General features: G+C 47.5%; 1 protein-coding gene across 4 annotated transcripts in view; it reads right to left on the bottom strand.

The window, feature by feature from the left end:
• The window catches only part of luzp1 (leucine zipper protein 1), a 198,666-nt gene that overhangs the window by 126,169 nt on the left and 52,265 nt on the right, over positions 1 to 20,232 (bottom strand). For 3 of the 4 annotated variants that reach the window (XR_011883569.1, XR_011883570.1, XM_072246820.1), the window contains exon 2: positions 5,248 to 5,295. The exons of the other annotated variant lie outside the window; for it this stretch is intronic. The gene's annotated coding sequence lies outside the window, so the exon portion shown is untranslated. The remainder of the gene's footprint in view (positions 1 to 5,247; positions 5,296 to 20,232) is intronic. 4 annotated transcript variants of the gene reach the window in all.

Raw genomic sequence — 20,232 nt, 5'->3', positions numbered from 1 at the left:
AGAGGTACAGTCGACGTTTCGGGCCGAGACCCTTCGTCAGGACTAACTGAAAGAAGAGATAGTAAGAGATTTGAAAGTGGGAGGGGGAGATCCGAAATGATAGGAGAAGACAGGAGGGGGAGGGATGGAGCCAAGAGCTGGAAAGTTGATTGGCAAAAGGGACACAAAATGATAGGAGAAGACAGGAGGGGGACGGATGGAGCTAAGAGCTGGACCAATCAACTGTCCAGCTCTTAGCTCCATCCCTCTCCCTCCTGTCTTCTCCTATCATCTCAGATCTCCCCCTTCCCCTTTTAAATCTCTTACTATCTCTTCTTTCAGTTATTCCTGACGAAGGAATTCTGCCCGAAATGTCGACTGTACCTCTTCCTAGAGATGCTGCCTGGCCTGCTGCATTCCACCAGCATTTTCTATGTGTGTCGCAGCCTATGCTGGTGATTTTAAACCTGATTCTGACTCTGCTCCGACAGGGCCTCCTCCCTTGCCCCGATGCGGCCGCTGTCAGGATGGAGGAGCAACACCTCATATTCCAGAGCTTCCAACCTGATGGCACGGACATCGATTTCTCCTTCCCGGAATTTTTCCCCCACCTCCTCTGCCACCTGCCCCGCACCCCTCCGCCTCGCCATTCCTGACATCCTGTGCTCTCGTCAGATTTGCAAACGCGCTCGCCGCTCCACGTTGACAAATACAGTGCTGTGCAGAAGTCCGAGGCACTCTAGCTATACTCATGTGCCCAAGACTTTTGTACAGTGCGGTTGCACAGTTTTGGTTTATTACTGTCACATGTACTCAAACGCAGTGGAAAAAAACTTTGCTTTGCAAATCATTTATACAGATAATATCAAAACACAAGTACTTTGAGGTAGTACACAGGAAATGCTGTTAATAATATACAGAATGTGGAGCTTCAGTTACCGAGAGAACAGTGCAGGTAGACAATAAGGTGAGATCGATTGCAGGGTCAAGGATTCGCCGTTAATGTAAAGGAAGACAATCAATAGAATTATAACAGTGGGATAGGAGCTGCTCTTGAACTTGGTGATGTGAGTTTTCGGGTTTTTGTATCGTCTGCCCGATGGGAGGGAGGAGGAGAGAGAATATCCGGGTGATAGGAAGGACATAAGACTGTAAAGATTATAAGATAATTAGTAGGCCATTTGGCCCATCCAGTCTGCTCCACTATTTCATTAGGGCTGATCCATTTCCCTCTCAGCCCCAATCTCCGGCCTTGTCCCTGTATCCCTTCACGCCCTGACCAAATCAAGAATCTATCAACCTCTGTCTTAAACATACATAAAGACCTGGCTTCCACAGCTGCCTGTGGCAATGAATTCCACAGACTCACCACTCTCTGGCTAAAGAAATTCCTCCTCATCTCCGCTCTAAAAGGACACCTCTTTATTCTGAGGCTGTATTCTCTGGTCTTAGACTCCCTCACCATGGAAACATCCTCTCCACATCTACTCTATCAAGACCTTTCAACATTTGATAGGTTTCTATGAGGTCACTCCTTATTCTTCTGAATTCAAGTGAATACGGGCCCAGAGCCATCAAACGCACGTCATATGACAAGTGGTTCAATCCTGGAACCATTTTTGTGAATCTCCTTTGAACTCTCTCCAGTGTCAGCACATCCTTTCTAAGAGGCCCGAAACTGCTCACAATACTCCAAGTGAGGCCCTCACCAGTGCTTTATAAAGCCTCAAAATTACATCCATGCTTTCATATTCTGGTCCTTTTGAAATTAATGCTCACCTCGCATTTGTCTTCCTCATCACAGACTCAACCTGCACATTAACAGTTAGGGTTAATGACCGATGGGACAGATCGGCAAGTGGACAGGAGGAATGGCAAGTTCCAGGCCATAACCCTTTGTGGTTTGGATGGAATAACTTAATACAGCCTGTCCTGGGAAAACATGGAGTAACCCCCTAGCACCGCTCTAAACCAGGGGTTCCCAACCTGGGCTCCACAGACCCCTCAGTTAATGGTCAGGGTCTGTGCTATAAATAAAGTTGGGAACCCCCTGCTCGAAATGAAACACTACAGAGTGAGTGGCCACACTCGATGGGCATCCGAAGCATAAATCGTGCTGGAAAGTTTCCATTTGCACTTCAGGAGCTACACAATCTTTTATTTAGTTACAGTCGGCCCTCCTTATCCGAGGGTTCTGCATGCACGGATTCAACCAACCGTGGATCAGGAAAACCCGGAAGTTCTCTCTCTAGCACTCGTTGTTTGAGCATGCACAGACACTTTTTCTTGTCATTATTCCCTAAACAACAGTATAACAACTATTTACATAGCATTTACATTGTATTGGGTATTATAAGTAATTTAGAGATGATTTAAAAGTACAGGCAGTCCCTGGGTTATGAACGAGTTCCGTTCCTGAGTCCATCTTTAAGTTGGATTTGAAGTCAGAACGGGTACATTCGGTATTACTTAGTGTCAGTTAGTCAAACGTTTGTCTTAGTATACAGTTTATATTTTATCTTTCTATGCATATAAAACACTTAAGAAATGTATGTATTTCAATAATTAAACCACTGCGTTGCTTAGTAATAATTGTAGCTTTAATCGGGGCAGGGCCTTTCACATGCATCATTAAAATTGTTCCGATCGTTGACCGACTGTAGCCTAACGCTTTTCCAATGACCGATGGGTGTTTCACCTCTTTCCAATCGCTTTATTACTTCCATTTTATTTTCAATCGTGATCGTGATTATTTTCGTGAACAGAAACACTACGGATTCAGAGCTGCGCCGGGTCCTAAAGTCCACCGCACTGAGACAGGTTAAATAAGGGACTTGAGCATCCGCGTTTTTTGGTATCCACAGGGGGTCCCGGAACCAATTCCTCGTGGATAAGGAGGGCCGACTGTATTTTATTTCAAGGTACAGCGCGATAGCTTCTAGCCTGGGTTCAATTCTACCACCGCCTATAAGGAGTTGTACATACTCCCTGTGACCATTTGGGTTTCCGCCAAGCGCTTCGCCACCTGGTGGCATAGTGGCATCCGTAGTAGTCCCAGATTCGGATCCGGCCGGCTCCTTCCCTGCCCGCTTTCTATCTGTGCTGGGCTGGGCGTCAAGCTAGTAACTCAGCTTCATTAAAAAAAAACAAACAAAAAAATGATAAAGTAGCAGCAAGGTTACCGCCCAATGCACTGCAAGGCGTGGAAAGGAACAGCCAGTTTTCTCAGAAGGTACTGCTTGTTACTTGACATTCTTCCTTTAGGGGTCCCTGTGACCAATTAATCAATTAACCCGTACATATTTGGAATGCGGGAGGTAACGAGCATTGGATAAAACCCAGATGGTCACAGGGGTCACACCTGAACAGATTAGATATGGCAAAGTTACTTCCCATGGTAGGGGAGTCTAGGACAAGAGGGCACGACTTCAGGATTGAAGGACGTCCATTGAGAACTGAGAAGCGGAGAAAATTACTTTCAACAGAGGGTGGTAAGTCACGAGCGGCTGTGGAGGCCAAGTCATTGGGTGCATTTAAGGCAGAGATAGATAGATTCTTGATCAGCCAGGGCATCAAAGGGCATGGGGTGAAGGCAGGGGAGTGGGGAGGACTGGAAGAATTGGATCAGCCCATGATCGAATGGCACAGCAGACTTGATGGGCCAAATGGCCTACTTCTGCTCCTATATCTTATGGTCATGTACAAACTCCTTACAGACCGTGGCAGAATTGAACCCCTGTTGCTGACACTGCAGTAGAGTTCCAATCGAGACCTTGTATTAACAGTGGTCCCTTGGTAAGCAAACGACAGTGCGATTGCCAACAAGTGCATCCTTTCAATGGAAATGGAAGTATTGTAATACAGCCAGCGGGGAAAAAATAATCCCAATTTCTAGTACCTCATAAATACTCTACCTTTCACAAGGAACACAGTACAGTGCACGATATTAATTAGAGGGCTTCATTGATGTCCCTACCCAAGGAGGTGTAAGGCAATCCTTCCCTCCGCTAACCTGCAGGTCACCCTCGGGCAAGGTGTAGCACCTGCTTAGCAACCCCGATCCGAGTCACGATGTGACCATGGGAGCAGGTGGTGGATGGTCGTATGAGCAGCTGGTGCACATCACAAGCCCTGGTTATGCCACCACTGACGCTAGGCAGACAACCTCTGAGAAGAGTATTGATCATGGCCGGGGTCGCCCGTCTTGTAAAGACACTGCCCAGAAGAAGGAAATGGCAAACCACTTCTGTAGAAATATTCACCAAAAATAATCATGGCCCACGGCACACATAACGATGATGATGAAGATGTTGACAGCCAAGCAGGTCGCAATGAATTGCAAAGAGATTTCAGAGAAATGGGCAGAGGAGAGGCCAATGCAGTTCAACGTTGATAAATGCATTGTGAAACAAAGGGACTGGGAGTGTAAGCACACAGTTTGCTGAAAGCAGCAGGTGGACAGGGTGGTGAAAAAGACATCTGGCGTACTGGCCTTCATCAGTTAGGGCAGCAGTTCCCAACCTGGCGTCTACAGGCCCCTTGCTTTATGGTATTGGTCCGTGGCATAAAAGGGCTGGGAACCCCCTGAGTCAGGGCATTGACAAACCAGAGAGGGTACAAAAGAGATTGATGAGGATACTGGATGGACAAGAGGGCTAGAATTTTTGGGAGAGGGTGGCCACGCTGGATCTTTAGTTCCCGCAGTTCAAGAAAATGATTTATGACCTCACGGAAGTTTACAGAACCATGAGGGGTAGGGATAAGATGGATGGTCACAGTTTTACCCCTGGGGTTGGGGAGGTCAAATCCAGAGGGCACGAATACAAGAGGGAAGATATTAGACAAAGAACTGAGAGATAACTTATCTACATAGAGGACAGTGGGTTCCTAGAATGGGTTCGCCCAGGAAATGGTTGATGCGAGTATAATCTGAGAAGCACTTGGATCGGTTCACGGAATAGTTCCATGCTGTATTGCTCTACTACTTTATGAAGCTGTGTCAAACTAATTAAGCACTTAACTAAACTAATCCTTTTGCCCTACAAAGGATTCATATCCCTCCATTCTCAGGATGTTGAGCACATCAACATGAAACCCCTTCGTAGGAAAGCAATGGTAGGGAGGGCTTTACCCATGATGTACTGGGCCGCATCCACCAACTTTTCTAGAAATTTCCACTCAAGGACATTGGTGCTTCTGTGATACAACCAGTCAATACACTTTCTACCGCACATCTGTAGAAGTTTGTCAAGAATTTTGATGACTTACCAAATCTCCGCAGATTCTTAAGGAAGTAGAGGCGCTGTCGTGCTTTCTCTGTAAAAGGGGGCAAAAAAGCCTCATCAGTCACACCACCGGGTTCAAGAGCATTTAGTACCCCTCGACCATCGGGCTTTTGAACAAAAGGGGTAACTACACCCACTCACCCCATCATTGAAATGTTCCTACCGCCAATGATCTCACTTTAAGGACTCTTCACCTCATCACCCCATCCTCTCATGAACATTCCTATTTATGTTTGCATTTTCACGCTATGTCATCTTCTGCACTGGTTGATCTTTCATTGATCCTGTGATATTTGCTATTAAACCAAAGGAAAATGAACCTCAGGGTTGTGTAGGGTGACATACATGCACTTTCATAACAAAGTTTACTTTGAGCTTTGAACTTCGAACAGTCATGTGCCTATCTCAGAGCCTCATAAATGCTTCTATCATGTTTTCCCTCCCTACCACCCCTGGAAGCATATTCCACTCTATATTAAAAGAAACTTGCCCCGCACATCTCCTTTGAACTTATACCTCTCACCTTAAATGCATGCCATCTGGTATTAGTCATTTCAAAGCCGGGAGAACCATTTTTACTGCAAGTGGAATCGAGCACCGTTTCCCAAGTTTCACTTAAATACACTAACCTTTGCCTCCCTGTAGTTCAGAGACAAGTTCTCTTGCACTCCCAGGTTGGCACCTGTCCCATATTTCCTTCGCACCACCACCCAACTCAGCGAGTGGTGGCAGATCTGAATGAGATTGTTGCCACACAGTTGACGGAAACTCTTACCTCATACCCATACCTGGCTGCCTGGTTGGTGGCATCGGTTAAGGTGGGTCACTGTGCCAATCACACGTTCAGCTACGCCAATTGATCATAGCTCATTGGCAGGATATTAAATCTCCCAGCCAGTGCCGCCATCAAATTCAGTTGAAACCCATTTTAAAAGATCTCTGCCTATTCCTGTGATAAGAAGCCTCCAGTAACTGACTGAACACGTGACTCCATAAGACAAAGGAGCAGAATTAGGCCATTCAGCCTATCGAGGTTGCTCCGTCATTCCATCATGGCTGATTTATTATTCCTCTCACCGCCAATCTCATTGCTTCTCCCCGTTACCTTTCACACCCTGACTAATCAGGAACCTATCAACCTCCACCTTAAAAATACCCATGACTTGGCCTCCACAGCCGTCTGTGGCAATAAGTTCCACAGATTCACCACCACTCTGGCTAATGAAATTCCTCCTCATCTTCTGTTCTAAAGGGAAGTCCTTCTATTCTGAAGCTGTGGCTCCTGATCCTAGACTCCTCCACTACAGGAAACATCCACTCCACATCCATTCTACCTTGGCCTTTCACTGTTCAATAGGTTTCAATGAGATCACCACTTCATTCTTCTAAACTCCAGTGAGAACAGGCCCAGAGACAACAAACGCTCCTCATACATTAACCCTTTAATTCCCGAGATCACCTTCTGTTTGCTTTGCTAAATGTACGATTCTATTCCATTGACCCTAGAATAATCTCAGTACCTCTTCAAAAACATCTGTTAAAGATGTCTTTATACTTTCTTCCTTTTCCCTTTATTTCTACTTCTCTTGACAGTTTCCTGCAAGGATGGATAATGGTCGCCTTGGTCTTGGTTATGGCCCCTTATTTACCGGCTGCTGGTGCACTGGCATCAGCACTGGATTTCAAGGCGAGCGGTCCCAGGTTTGAATCCAGCTGGCTCCTTGCACGCTGTCCATCCGTGCTGGGTTGAGCATCGAGCGAGCAACTCGTAAAAAAACAGACAAAATGCGCAAGGTCGCCGCCCGAAATGCCACAAGGTGCAGTGAGGAACAACAACAACAACGGTCCTTCATGAATCACCAGTGAAGCCCTTCGAGCTTTCTCCTAACGGCTGGAGGAAATATCTTAACATTCCAGCCGTAACCACACTGAGGTGGCGTAACGGTTACCGCCGTGCTAGTACAGCGTTAGCGACCAGAGTTCAGTACCGTCGCTGCCTATGAAGAGTTAGCATGTTGTGACCACGTGGGTTTCCTGTGGGTCTCTCAGTTTCCTCCCACATTCCAAAGATATACATACGGGTCAGAGGTAGTGAGTTGTGGGCACGTTATGTTAGCGCTGGACGCCTGGCGACATTTGCAGGCTGCTCCCTCCCAGTAAATTCTCAGAAGAGAGGGAGGGGAGGGTTTTTTTTTTAAAACCCGGGAGGAGAAATCGATATTCATGTCATCTGGTTGGAGGCTACCCAGACAGAATATAAGGTGTTGTTCCCCCACCCTGAGCGTGGCCTCATCTCGGCACCAGAGGGGGTCACAGACCGACACGTCAGAATGGGAATGGGAATCGGAATTAAGGCGGTCAGCCACCGGGAAGCCACGCTTTTGTTGGATGGAGCCGAGGTGCTCGATGAAGCGGCCCCACCATTTGCGGCGGGTCTCACCAACGTCGAGGAGGCCACATCGGGAGCGCCGGGCGCGGGAGATGACCCCAGCAGATTCACGAGCGAAGTGTTGTCTCACCTGGGAGGACTGCTTGGGGCCCGGAATGGAGGCGAGTGGGCACTTAGACGGCTTACGAGGAAAAATGCCCAGAGAGAGATCAGTGGGGAGGGACGAATGGACAAGGGAATCACGGAGAGAGCACACACAAACCATCCTTTCTGCATGTCTGCATGTCTAGCCGATGCTAGAAATCTGTTGGGAGCGTTTACATTGCACTTGCATTCAAATCGAACATTGGTACATTATTGACCTGCAGATATTACCTAAAAAAAGAATTGTTATTCACTACTAACTGAACATCACTGAAAGATGCTGACATGTGAGAATCCTAGCAGAAGGATTTCTTATCTCTCTGGCTCAGTTGCTGGTGGGCTGATGGATTGGTGCCAATTGCGTCGCTGGCGTTTAGGGCAGCAATGAAGGTCCTCCATCTCTGGTGGTGTTCAGGGCTTCCTTCATCATTGCAGTAGCTTCCCGGAGTAACATTTTTTACTCCCAAAATTTGCTCCAAGGGACAGCCCAACTAGAGCAGGAGTCTGTTCTTCCACAGCTTTTCCACCCACCAACCTGCATCCTGGTTTGCGGTGTGTACCGTCAACATCTGCCGCCTGGAACAAGTTTGTAGGTTCTCCCTGTGGCTGCGTGGGTTTCCTCCGGGTGCTCCGGTTTCCTCCAACAGTCCAAAGACGTACCGGTTGGTAGGCTAATGGTTATTGTAAATTGTCCTGAAATTGGGCCAGGATCAAATTGGGCGTGATGGCTCGAAGGGCCAGAAGAGCCTGTTCTGTGATAAATAAATAAATGAACCTAACAAACATTCCATCTCTACCACCAAGGTCAAGGGCATCAGGTTCTTGGGAAATACACCATCCTGGCTTGAATGTGAAAATTGTTCCCTTGACACCAGGTCCGAATCTTGAACGACCCCTTGAGGAGCAACTGTCACACACAGATTGGGGGGAAAGGCAAACACTTCATTAGCTACACCTGCTCATTAATGCAAATATCTGATCAGCCAATCATGTGGCAGCAACTCAACGTATAAAAGCATGCAGGCATGGTCAAGAGGCTCATTTGCTGTTCAGACCAAACTTCAGAAGGGGGAAGAAATGTCACCCAAGCGACTGTGACCGTGGAATAATTATTGGTGCCCGATGGGGTGGTCTTAACATCTCGGAAACTGCTAGAATTTTCACGCACAACAGCCTCTAGAATTTACAGAGACTGGTGCAAAAGAACAAAAACCTCCAGTGGGGAAAAAGACCTTGTTAATGAGAGGGTTCAGAGGAGAACAGCCAGACTGGTTTGCGCTGAAAGGAAGGTGGCGGCAATTCAAACAATCGCGCATTACAGCAGTGGTGTGCAGAAGAGCATCTCTGAACGCCCAACACATCGACCCTTGAACTGGCTGGGCTACAGCAAAGGAAGACCATGGTCATACACTCAGTGGGAACTTTATTAGATACAGAGATACCTAACAAAGAGGCCAGTGAGCGTACAGTCCACTCTGCCAGTGATGCTTGGCTGTTGCATCTTTTCAAATGTACCACTGTGCTGACAGAGCCTCACCAACAAGGGACAAAGGGTCACCTACTAACGGAGAGACCAACTGACCGTGGACCTGAAACGCATTCACCCTGATAAGGAGCGTAACAAGGGAAACGCATGCAAAGGGGAACCCACAAATTCTGCACCATAAACACCCCAGATCGGGATCAAACTTGGCTCCCCCGAAACGGTGGGAAGGCAGCAGTCCAGGACCGTCAGCACAAACGTCTCACTGGTCCTCACACGTGGACTGAATAAGTAGCTCCTGACTACACTCACTGATCATGCAAGCATTTCCGACGAGCTCCGACAACCTCCCGACCCTGTTGCAGGTAACTCGGCACATTAATGGCAAGTCACACACATCTGCACAGTAACTGTACTAAATCTAAAATGTATTATGAGCCCTTGGATAGTCCCGCCTCTTGCTCTTGTCCCATTAATAACAAACATTATTTAGCAGGGAAAGCAGTTAGCTCCCCCCTACAGTAGGTGATGGAAGAGAACCATTCAGATGGGAATTCTATTAACTCCCACAAATGGTCACATAGAGAATACAATCTCATGACTGTAGAGGAGACTATATCTATTTTACAGGGCTAAGCGAAGCGACTGGGTATAATGTAGTTAACGCAATGAATGTGCACAGTAGCTTACAGCGTATTCATTATACACAGGCCTCAAAACATCCTACTCCCCAAATGGTCAAAATGAAACCAAATAACGAGGTCTAAAACACCCTACGACACACGTTTCATTATCATGGTCCACAAGCTGGGCCTGGTCAACCCTGGTTGGAGGCCACAAGACGCTCCTACGTTGAGTTCAACACTGACTGGCCACTCCTGCGACGCTGCTGGTGTCAAACTGTATCGGTCTCTGCCGTTCCTTTGGGTCCGTCGGATGGGTGGAGAGGGGAGGCTTCCTACGTGGGCAACAGCTTGCTCTCCACTCTGGGTTGCCTATCCAGACAGCTAGGGTGCAACGCCAGTGGTCGACCCTGACCGACAGATAAACACACCTAGAAGCAGAACAATCCTCCGCACCGCACCTACAAAATGGGATGCTTACACTTTGAGAACCTGGGTGGCCATATTGCTGCATTTTGTTACCACGTACAGACCGAATGATCTGTGACACAGCCGATAAAAACTGCAGGCAAGTTCTGCACTAGTTGTCACACATTCATTGTCTTGGTATCTTGGAGTGATCAGAAGTGGGCTGCACCAGAACTAAAAGTCCCGTTAATTTTTTTTCTGCAATGCATGTGGTACAGACAACTGTGAGTCAGCACCATAAGTATATCATCACATCCTACTCAAGATACAATAGGGTTGGCACTCACCAAAACCTAGGAAAAGGGAGGATCCCAAGTGGACTGACGTTATTCTTGGGAAGATGACCCAGGACGAGAGGAATTTCATACGATGGAAGCAAAGGGCTTACTAAACCTGACCACTAGTTGGTGAGCTAGCATTGCAGTACTGAACTGAAAATTGTTGTAACATTTAGAACCAAAGCATTTTATGGAACAAGCTAAAGCCATTCAGTGCATCATGGATTCCTAATAGAGCGATCTATTTGGAAAAGAAGTAAAGTACAGCACAGAAACAGGCCCTTCAACCCATCTACTTCATGCTGAACCACTTAAACTGCCCACTCCCATCAACCTGCACTGGAACCAGAGCCCTCCAAACCCCTACCATCCACGTACCTATCCAGACTTCTCTTAAACATTGAAATCAAGCTCGCACGCACCACTTGTGCTGGCAGCTCACTCCACACTCTCACAACCCTCTGAGTGAAGAAGTTTCCCCTCATGCTCCCCTTAAACTTTTCACCTTTCACCTTTAACCCATGACCTTTGCTTGTAGTCCTAGTGGAAACAGCCTGCTTGCATTTACCCTATTTATGCCCCTCATAATTTGGCATACCTCTATCAAATCTCCTCTCAATCTTCTACGTTCCAAGGAATAAGGTCCTAACCTTTTCGATCTTTCCTTGTACCTCCAGATCTGGCAACATCCTTGTAAATCTTCTCTGTACCCTATCAACCTTACTTACATCTTTCCTGCAGGTGGGTGACCTAAACTGCACACGGATGATTTCAATTTCTTCTCCTAGTGCCCTGTTCACTTAAGACCTGGACTGGAGAACTGCCTTGGCGCTTGGAGCCAGCCGATAACACACCCTGAGCAACACAACTCCGCCATGGAATGCTCCGAAGCCCGGCTGCCAACGGAGGAAGGCCGGGCATGGGGCGAGCAACCCCATCCCGTTATACAAATAGCTGCAGGAATGCCAACATAATCTCTGGAGACCTCATCCCTGGGAGAGGAAGGATCCTCGATGGGCCCTACCTAGGGACAGCTTGAAAGACTTGTCTGGGGCCGAGAAATCTGGTGGGTTGCCGTCGGTGGTCTATGCGCCAGTAGGGGAGATGGGCTTAACTGCAATAAGAGCAAAGTAGTTTTGGTCATGGTGTGTTGTGCAAAGGCCTCTCAAAGTCCAGCCCTACGTCCCCGCCCTGAGAGGTGGATACGGGCAAGGCTAGCCAGTAGGGCTCTGGTGAAGCTGTACGGGCCAATCCCCTGTACGGTGGATACAATGGATTGTAGAAACATTGATGAACTCCAACCACACCATAAACATTGGGCGATGGAGACGGGAGGTCATCTATGGCCTGTGCTCCACCGGGAGCCAAGGCCCCATGAAGTGTTGTGCAAAGCACCCATACAAAGAATACAAATGTTTCACCAACTGTCCTTCAAGGCCAAACCAGGCATTGCCAGCCCTGCCTTGGCCAATGACTACTTAAGATCCTGAAGCACTGCACATTCTAGTGCAGACTCTTTAATACCACCCCCACCCTCTTAGGGCTTCATGGCAGTGCAGCAGTTAGTGCAGTTTGTTACAGCGCCAGTGATCCAGGTTCGATTCCCGCCGCTGCCTGTGAGGACTTTGTACATTCTCCCTGTGACCGTGTGGGTTTCCTCTCACACTCCAAAGGCAGAGGGGTCAGTAAAGGCTGATTTACACTTGTGCGTCAACTCAACGCCATAGGTACGGCGTCATCGCGAACACTACGCAGATCCCTACACCGTAGCCTGACGCGCACTTCTCCCAAAATGTAACTATGCGTCGCGGCAACGCAGACCGCAACAATAGTGATTGGTCCGCTTGGTAGCATCACATTTCCTCCTACACTGCAATAGCTTCCCATTGGGCGACTGAAGGGCAGGGAAGGAACTCTGGCTGCAATGCTTTCAATAAAGCTTTACAGACCTCCGAAATTATAGAGGACATATTTCACTCTTACTGATAAAAGACGCTCGCTTCTTGTTAACCCCCTGAAAGACTACCATGACCATAAAGCCTTGCACAGGCAGGCGTGTGCACATGCGTGACGTGCGCGAATTGCAGAGCGACGCAGACACACCAACGCACAAGTATAAATGCTCACAATGCGCGTAAGTCACTTGCGTAGGTTACCGCGTCGAGTTAATGCAGAAGTGTAAATCAGCCTTAAGGGTTAGTAAGTCGTGGGCACGCTCTGTTGGCGCCGGGAGAAAGACAACGCTTGCGGGCTGCCCCCAGCTCACATTCAGACTGTGCTGGTCGTTGACACAAACACCTTATATTCCGTCTGGGCGGCCTGCAATATTGATTTCTGCTTCCGGTATTCCCTCCCTGTCCCCTATTCCCCACTCAGGCCCCTTACCTCTTCTCACCTGCCTATCACCCCCCTCCCTCCCGAGTCCTCTCCTCCTTCCCTTTCTCCTATAAGTCCACTCCTATCAGATTCCTTCCTCTCCAGCCCTCGACCTTTCCCACCCATCTGGCTTCAACCACCACCTTCCGCTCCCCACAACCTTTTGATTCTGACGTCTTCCCCCTCCCTTTCCAGTCCTGAAGGATGGTCGGCCCAAAACGCCAACTTCCATAGATGCGGCCTGACCTGCGTGCGACACGTTTTGATGTATGCTACAAAATAAAGCTCATCTTAATTTTGTTTTATAAAGGCAAAGGACACCGCCACCTCTAAGTTTCTTTCATCCAAGTGGAAAATGTTCTGGCAGTTGACCCGTGTCGCATGCTCTAAGTCCTAGAGTCCCTCCTCAGCAGCATCTTCACTCGCTCACCACCGCACCCTCAATTGCGACTAAAGAATGAAGCTGTGACCCAGAAGGTACAACAGTCAAAGGACGTTTAAACCGCTTGTGAAAAAAAGCTCTTGCTTTTATTAGTCGAGGCATTGACTTCAAAAGTCAGGAGGTTGTGTTGCAACTTTATAAAGCTCTGGTTGATCACCATCTGGAGTACTGCGTACAGTTCTAGTAGAAGGGGCAGATGAGATTCACCAGGATGCTGCCTGGTTTACAAGGCTTGCGCGATCATCTGGATCAACTTGGGTTGTTTTCTCTGCAGTGTCGGAGGCTGAGGGGAGATCTGGTAGAGGTTTGCAAGATCTACAAGAGGTTCGCCGATACAACAGGGTCTTTTAAGAGGCTCCTGGATAAGTACATGGAGCTTAGAAAAATAGAGGGCTATGGGTAACCCGTGGTCATTTCTAAAATAAGTACATGTTCGGCACAGCTTTGTGGGCTGAAGGGCCTGTATTGTGCTGTAGGTTTTCTATGTTTCTAAGATTATGAGAGGCATAGATAGAGTGAACAGGCAGTATCTACTTCCCAGGGTTAAAAGGTTTAGTACTGGAGGGCATACATTGAAAGTGAGAGGGGGTAGGTTTATGGGGGATGCCAGGGGTAAGTTTTTTCACCCAGAGAGTGGTGGATGCCTGGAATGTGCTGCCTGGTCTGGTGGTAGAGGCAAATACATTAGAGGTTTTTAAGGGAAGTTTGGATAGGCACATGGATGTAAGGAAGATGGAGGGGTATGGACATGGTGTCGGTAGGAGGGATTAGTGTTTGAGTGTTTTTGATCTGCTTTTTAGCTGGTTTGGCACAACACTGTGGACCAAACAGCCTGTTCCTCTGCTGTACTCTTCCATGTTGTATGAAAAGCCACTTTCCCCGGCATCGAGACAAGCCCACCCATTGAGGCAGTATGCTGACCACTGGCTAGAGTTCTAGCCCACCAGATTTTACAACGTAAACAAGCAGAAATCCATTTTAGACTGGATTGCAGACAATCAGCGGTTTCCCAGCAGCTGTTGTGAAGTTAGCATTTGCTTCTCGGAGGGTGCCTTTGAAGAATTTGGCGAAAACTAGAACCTCAACTGTCACAACATGACACTGGGAAATGCAAGCACAGCTGCACTTTGTTAAATTAAAAATAACTATCTAGTTCATTGATCGGAAATTGCCAGAATTACAGCACGGTCTGGGAGAACATCAAACAGCCCTCACTGACAGAGTGCGACAAACGTTTAGGTTTAAGTTCTCACCGATTTGGTTCCCGCCGCCTCCTCCCTGCCCAAATCCAGGTTACAGTGAAAACGGAGAAAATGATTGCCTGTCAGCTACTGACGTTATAAGACCTGTTCATCGCCAGAGCGAAGAAAAGCGTCTGTGGGGCAGTGGTTAGCACCACGTTTCACAGTACTGGTGATCTGGGTTCATTTCCCGCCACCGCCTGCAAGTTTGTACGTTCTCCCCCCCCCCCCGCCCCCGACTGCGTGGGTTTCCTCCCACAGTCCAAAGACGAACCCGTTGGTAGGTTAATTGGTCATCGTGAATCGTCCCTTCATTAGGCTTGGGTTAAGCCAGGGGGTCACTGGGCAGTGCGGCTCGAAAGGCTAGAAAGGCCTATTCTGTGCCTTGTCTCAATAAATAAATAGAACAGGTGAGAAAGAAACTGTTGACTCCACCCACCCTAGTAGTCACCTATTCACCAAATTTCCATCAGGGAGACGCTACAAGTCCATCACCAACAGGTCTACACGTCATCTCCGAAGCTTCTTTCCTGAGCTATCCAGCTTCTCAAACCTCCTCTGGATAGTAGTGAGGTCAGCTGAAAAGATCATCGGGGGTCTCTCTTCCCGCCAGTACAGACATTTACACCACACGCTGCATCCGTCAAGCAAAGAGCATTATGAAGGACACCATGCACCCCTCATACAAACTCTTCTCCCTCCTGCCATCTGGCAAAAGGCACCGAAGCATTCGGGCTTTCACCACCAGACTATGTAACAGTTTCTTCCAAGCCATCAGACTCCTCAATACCCAGAGCCTGGACTGACACCAACCTACTGCCCTCTACTGTACCTATTGTCTTGTTTATTATTTATTGTAATGCCTGCACTGTTTTGTGCACTTTATGCAGACCTGGGTAGGTCTGTAGTCTAGTGTAGTTTTTGTGTTGTTTTATGTAGTTCAGTGTAGTTTTTGTATTGTTCATGTAGCACCATGGTCCTGAAAAACATTGTCTCGTTTTTACTGTGTACTGTACCAGCAGTTATGGTCAAAATGACAATAAAAAGTGACTTGACTTGACACTTTCTAATGCCAGCACGTCCTTTGAAATGGAAATCCTACAAAAGGTAGTGGATTTGGTCCAGTACGTCACAGGTAAAGCCCTCCCAACCAGCATGAGACATTGCCATAGAAAAGCAGAGCCCATCAGAGATCCTCAACACCCAAGCCATGCTGTCATCAGGATGAAGGTACAAGAGACTCAGGACTTGCACCACCAGGTTCAGGAACAGTTACTACCCCTCAACCATCAGGCTGTTGAATAAAAGGGGATAACTACACTCACTTGCCCTATCATTGAAATGTTCCCACAACCAGTGATCTCACTTTAAGGACTCTTTATCTCATGTTCTCGTTATTTATTGCTATTCATTTATACAAACATTTGGACAGTTTGTTGTCTTCTGCACTCTGGTTGATCTTTCACTGATCCTGTTAGAGTTACTATTCTATAGATTCGTTGAGTACGCCCACAAGAAAATGAATCTCAGCCCTGTATGTGGTGACAGATGTACTTTGATAATAAAATTTACTTTGAACTTTTGAAATTTTCTTCAGAAAGGCTCAGAAGGTTTTAAATGGGATGCGCAAACAGCTATACAAGTGTTTAACAACACTTGGACTTCCTTTCAGAGCCACGTGGGTGGGAAAGCACAGGGGATGGTGAGACTGCTCACTTGTCTCCAGGAGCGAGGCTAACGGAGGCCGCAGTAGTCAAGAGAAAACAAAAGTATGCAAATTAAAATGTCCAAATCCATCACTTGAGCTTCCTGCAGGTGCTGGACAGACTGCATACCACGGGCATAAGCAGAGCACATTTTTACTAGCCGGAAGACCACTTGCTTCTCGGTGTCAGGTGCAAGAGCAGGTGGTGATATCCGAGATGTTAGATTTGGCTAGTTCAACGGAGGATAAGAGGGCTGTGATCGATTCAATTAGACAGACAGTCCTCAGATGCTGTGACCTGATCCTTGTAAGATCTTAGTCATTTACTTCAGTATTAGGAGCCAAAACACACACCAGTTAGTCTACATAAATGATTAATTAATTAATTTTATTTACTTAGAGACCACCATCATCATTTTGTGCCATGTCATATGATGTCATCATTATGTGCCACATCGTATTACATCATCATTATGTGCCGTTATCATATAACAGGTGATTGTGGTATTCCATCTGTTGACCATGATTGTTCTGGGAAAATTTTTCTACAGAAGTGGTTTGCCATTGCCTTCTTCTGGGCAGTGTCTTTACAAGATGGGTGCCCCCCCCCTCCCCACCATTATCAATACTCTTCACAGATTGTCTGCGTGGCGTCAGTGGTCGCATAACAAGGACTTGTGATATGCACCATCTGCTCATACGACCATCCACCACCTGCTCCCTTTGCTTCACGTGATCCTGATTGGGTGGCTGAGCAGGTGCTACACCTTGCCCAAGGGTGACCCGCAGGCTAGCAGAGGGAAGCAGTGCCTCACACCTCCTTTGGCGGAGGCGCATCTCCACCCCGCCACCCAACAGATACAGCAAGGTATCAGGCCGGAAGGGCCACCCAATTACACCTAGAGTCGTGCCGTCTTTGAACTGTGGGAGGAAACTAGAGCACCCCGGAGGAAACCCATGCGGACATGGGGAGAACGTACAAACTCCTCGGAAAGAACAGCAGGAATTAAACTTAGGGTTGCAGACGCTGTTATTGAGTTAATCCAATCGTTACGCTACAGTGCATTACATTCCAGTAGAATGTGCAACAAGTTACAGTAACTTACCATAAGAATGGCACATTTTTATCATTTTTTCACTCATTGACTTTTCAGGATGCGGGCCACATTAGAAAGGCAGTATTTATGGCCTTTCCCTAGAGATCTTAAGAAGGTGATGGTTGGGAGTTCCTTAACTACTGTAGTCTGTCTGGGAAAGGTGCTAGTAGTAAGGACATTCCAGAATTTAGACCTGGCAGTTGGTGCTGACAGTGAGGAAGATAGCCAGAGGCTACTGAATGATTTTGGTCAGCCGGTACAACAACCAGATGCTGGACGAACTGAGTGTGTGGGGGGGGGGGGGGGGGGGGTGGGGGAAGGAAAAGTTGACATTTCCACGGTAGTGTAGAGGTCAGCACAATGCTTTAGAGTACCAGTGACCTGGGTTTAATTCCCGCCGCTGCCCGTAAGAGACATTCTCCTCGTGACTGCGTGGGTTTTCCTCTGGGTGCTCCAGTTTCCTCCCCCAATCCAAAGCTGTACTGGTCAGTAGGTTAGTTGGTTATTGTAAATAGTCTGGTGGTTAAGCTAGGGTTTAATCGGCCGGGGGCTCTTCCGAGAGGACCACAACCTTGTCGTAGGGTTTAGAGGCTTGCGTGCCTCAATGACTGGGAGAGCTATGTTGGCTGGAGTCAGGGCCTTGAGCTTTGGCTATTGGTAGGGTCACCCATGCCAAGCAGGTCAAAGGGTAGAGGTCAGACTAAGATTGGTCCACTGGTCCTCCAGGGTCAGGGTGGAGGATGGTTTCAGCTCAGGGTGAACAACCCTGACTGGTCAAAAACAGTTGTTATGGAAACAGCAAAAGAAGAATCCTCCTGGACAGAAATGGAGGACCTTCACTCCTGCTCTAAACGCTGAGAAGTAAGTAAATCAGGGGTTGCTGGGCTGCACAGCTGGGAGGGCCCAGAAGGGCCAATTCTGTGCTGTACCTCATTAAATTAAAAAAAAGATTTCAGGGTCTAAATCCTACATTGTGCACAACATGAGGGAAGTGGCAAGACAGGTATCTGAGGTGATTGATGGACTGAGAGATCAGTCATAGAACAATGGCTCCAGGCTGTGGGGGGGGGGGCACGGAGCTGAGAGAGCGAGGCGGGTGGATGGCAAACGGAGGCAGACAAACACAAGATGACGATGGAGCAAGGGTGGAGACAGCCAGCAAGTTCAGAAGCTCACGGCAGCCGCTCTACGCCTTTGGGTGATTAAGATGGTGCTGGTGACCGTTGGATGTTGCCTGGGCTGCGGACAATAGTTCTTTGAGAATGCCCACAAGAAAATAAATCTCAATGTTGTTTATGGCGATTACATATATACAGATATATCCATGTATGCACATACATATATACATACACAAACATATATATAGCTAGGGCGCCCAAGTACAGTACTGTGGTAATTTTATGTATTACACTGTCAGCTACCACAAAAAAAACAAATTTCTTGACATACGTGAGTGATGATAAACCTGATTCTGATATGGGTCTCTGTTGTGGACTGACAATGGGAAGGAGACCAGGGAGAGGGGAATCATGGGTGGGAAAAGGGGAAGGGCGGGGGGGAATGGGAAGCACCAGAGAGACATTCTGTTATGATCAATATACCTTTCACTTGGAATCAAATGAACTTGTCTGTTGACTCAGGGCTGGCGTGCTTCTCTGCCACCTGTCCCACACCCCTCCTGCGGTGCACCACCCTCGCCATTCCCAACATCCTCTGCTCCCACCAGATTTACAAACTCACTCGCCGCTCCTGTTGACAAATACAGTCCTGTGCAAAAGTCTGAGGCACATACATAAAACTGTATGAACTTCAATAATAAATTACTGTGAATTTCAGAATGGATTGTAACCATAATAAAACACAGAATGGTACAGCAGAGTACAGCCATTTAGCCCATTACATTGCAATCTATTTCAAAATTAATTTAACTCTTCCCTTCCACATAACCCTCCATTTTTCTTTCACCCTGTACTTGATTGAGATACCGTGCAGAATAGGCCCCCCCTGGACTTTCAACCCATGCTGCCCAGTAATCTCCTGATTTAACCCTAGTCTAATCACGGGATAATTTACAATGACCAGTTAACCTACCGACCGATACGTCTTTGGACTGTGGGAGGAAACCGGAGCACCCGGAGGAAACCCACGCGGTCATGGGGAGAACGTGCCAAACTCCTTACAGGCAAGTGACAGGACTTGAACCCAGGCCTCTGGTACTGTAAAGTGTTGTGCTACCACTAGGCTACCATGCCACCCCTTCGATGGTGAAATGATTGTCGGTGCCATGCAGGGTGGTTTGAGTACCTCAGAAACCTTTGATCTCCTGCACAAAAATAACCACACGTTACAACAGTGGTGTGCAGAAGAGCATCTCTGAACACACAACACATCAAACCTTGAAGTGGATGGGCTACAGCAGCAGAAGACCATGAACATATACTCAGAGACCACTTTTTTAGGTATAGGAGGTTGTACCTAATATGGCAGTACCAGTCGTCAGGGTGGTTAAGGAAGCATATGAGAATGTTTTTCTTTATTAGTGGGTTAAAGGTTTGGCACAACATCAGGCCTGTGCTGTACTGTTCTATGTCTGTTCTGCAGATACTGCCTGGCCTGCTGAAGCTAGCATTTTAAGTTTTGATTGCAGATCTCAATACATGAAGTCCAAGAAGGACTACACTTTAAATGGGACACAGTGGAGCTTCTGGCATAGGCAAACATG

The sequence above is a fragment of the Mobula birostris genome, chromosome 29 (genome assembly GCF_030028105.1).
Source record: "Mobula birostris isolate sMobBir1 chromosome 29, sMobBir1.hap1, whole genome shotgun sequence".
Classification (NCBI taxonomy): domain Eukaryota; kingdom Metazoa; phylum Chordata; class Chondrichthyes; order Myliobatiformes; family Myliobatidae; genus Mobula; species Mobula birostris.
This window is presented reverse-complemented; position numbering and strand designations above follow the sequence as displayed.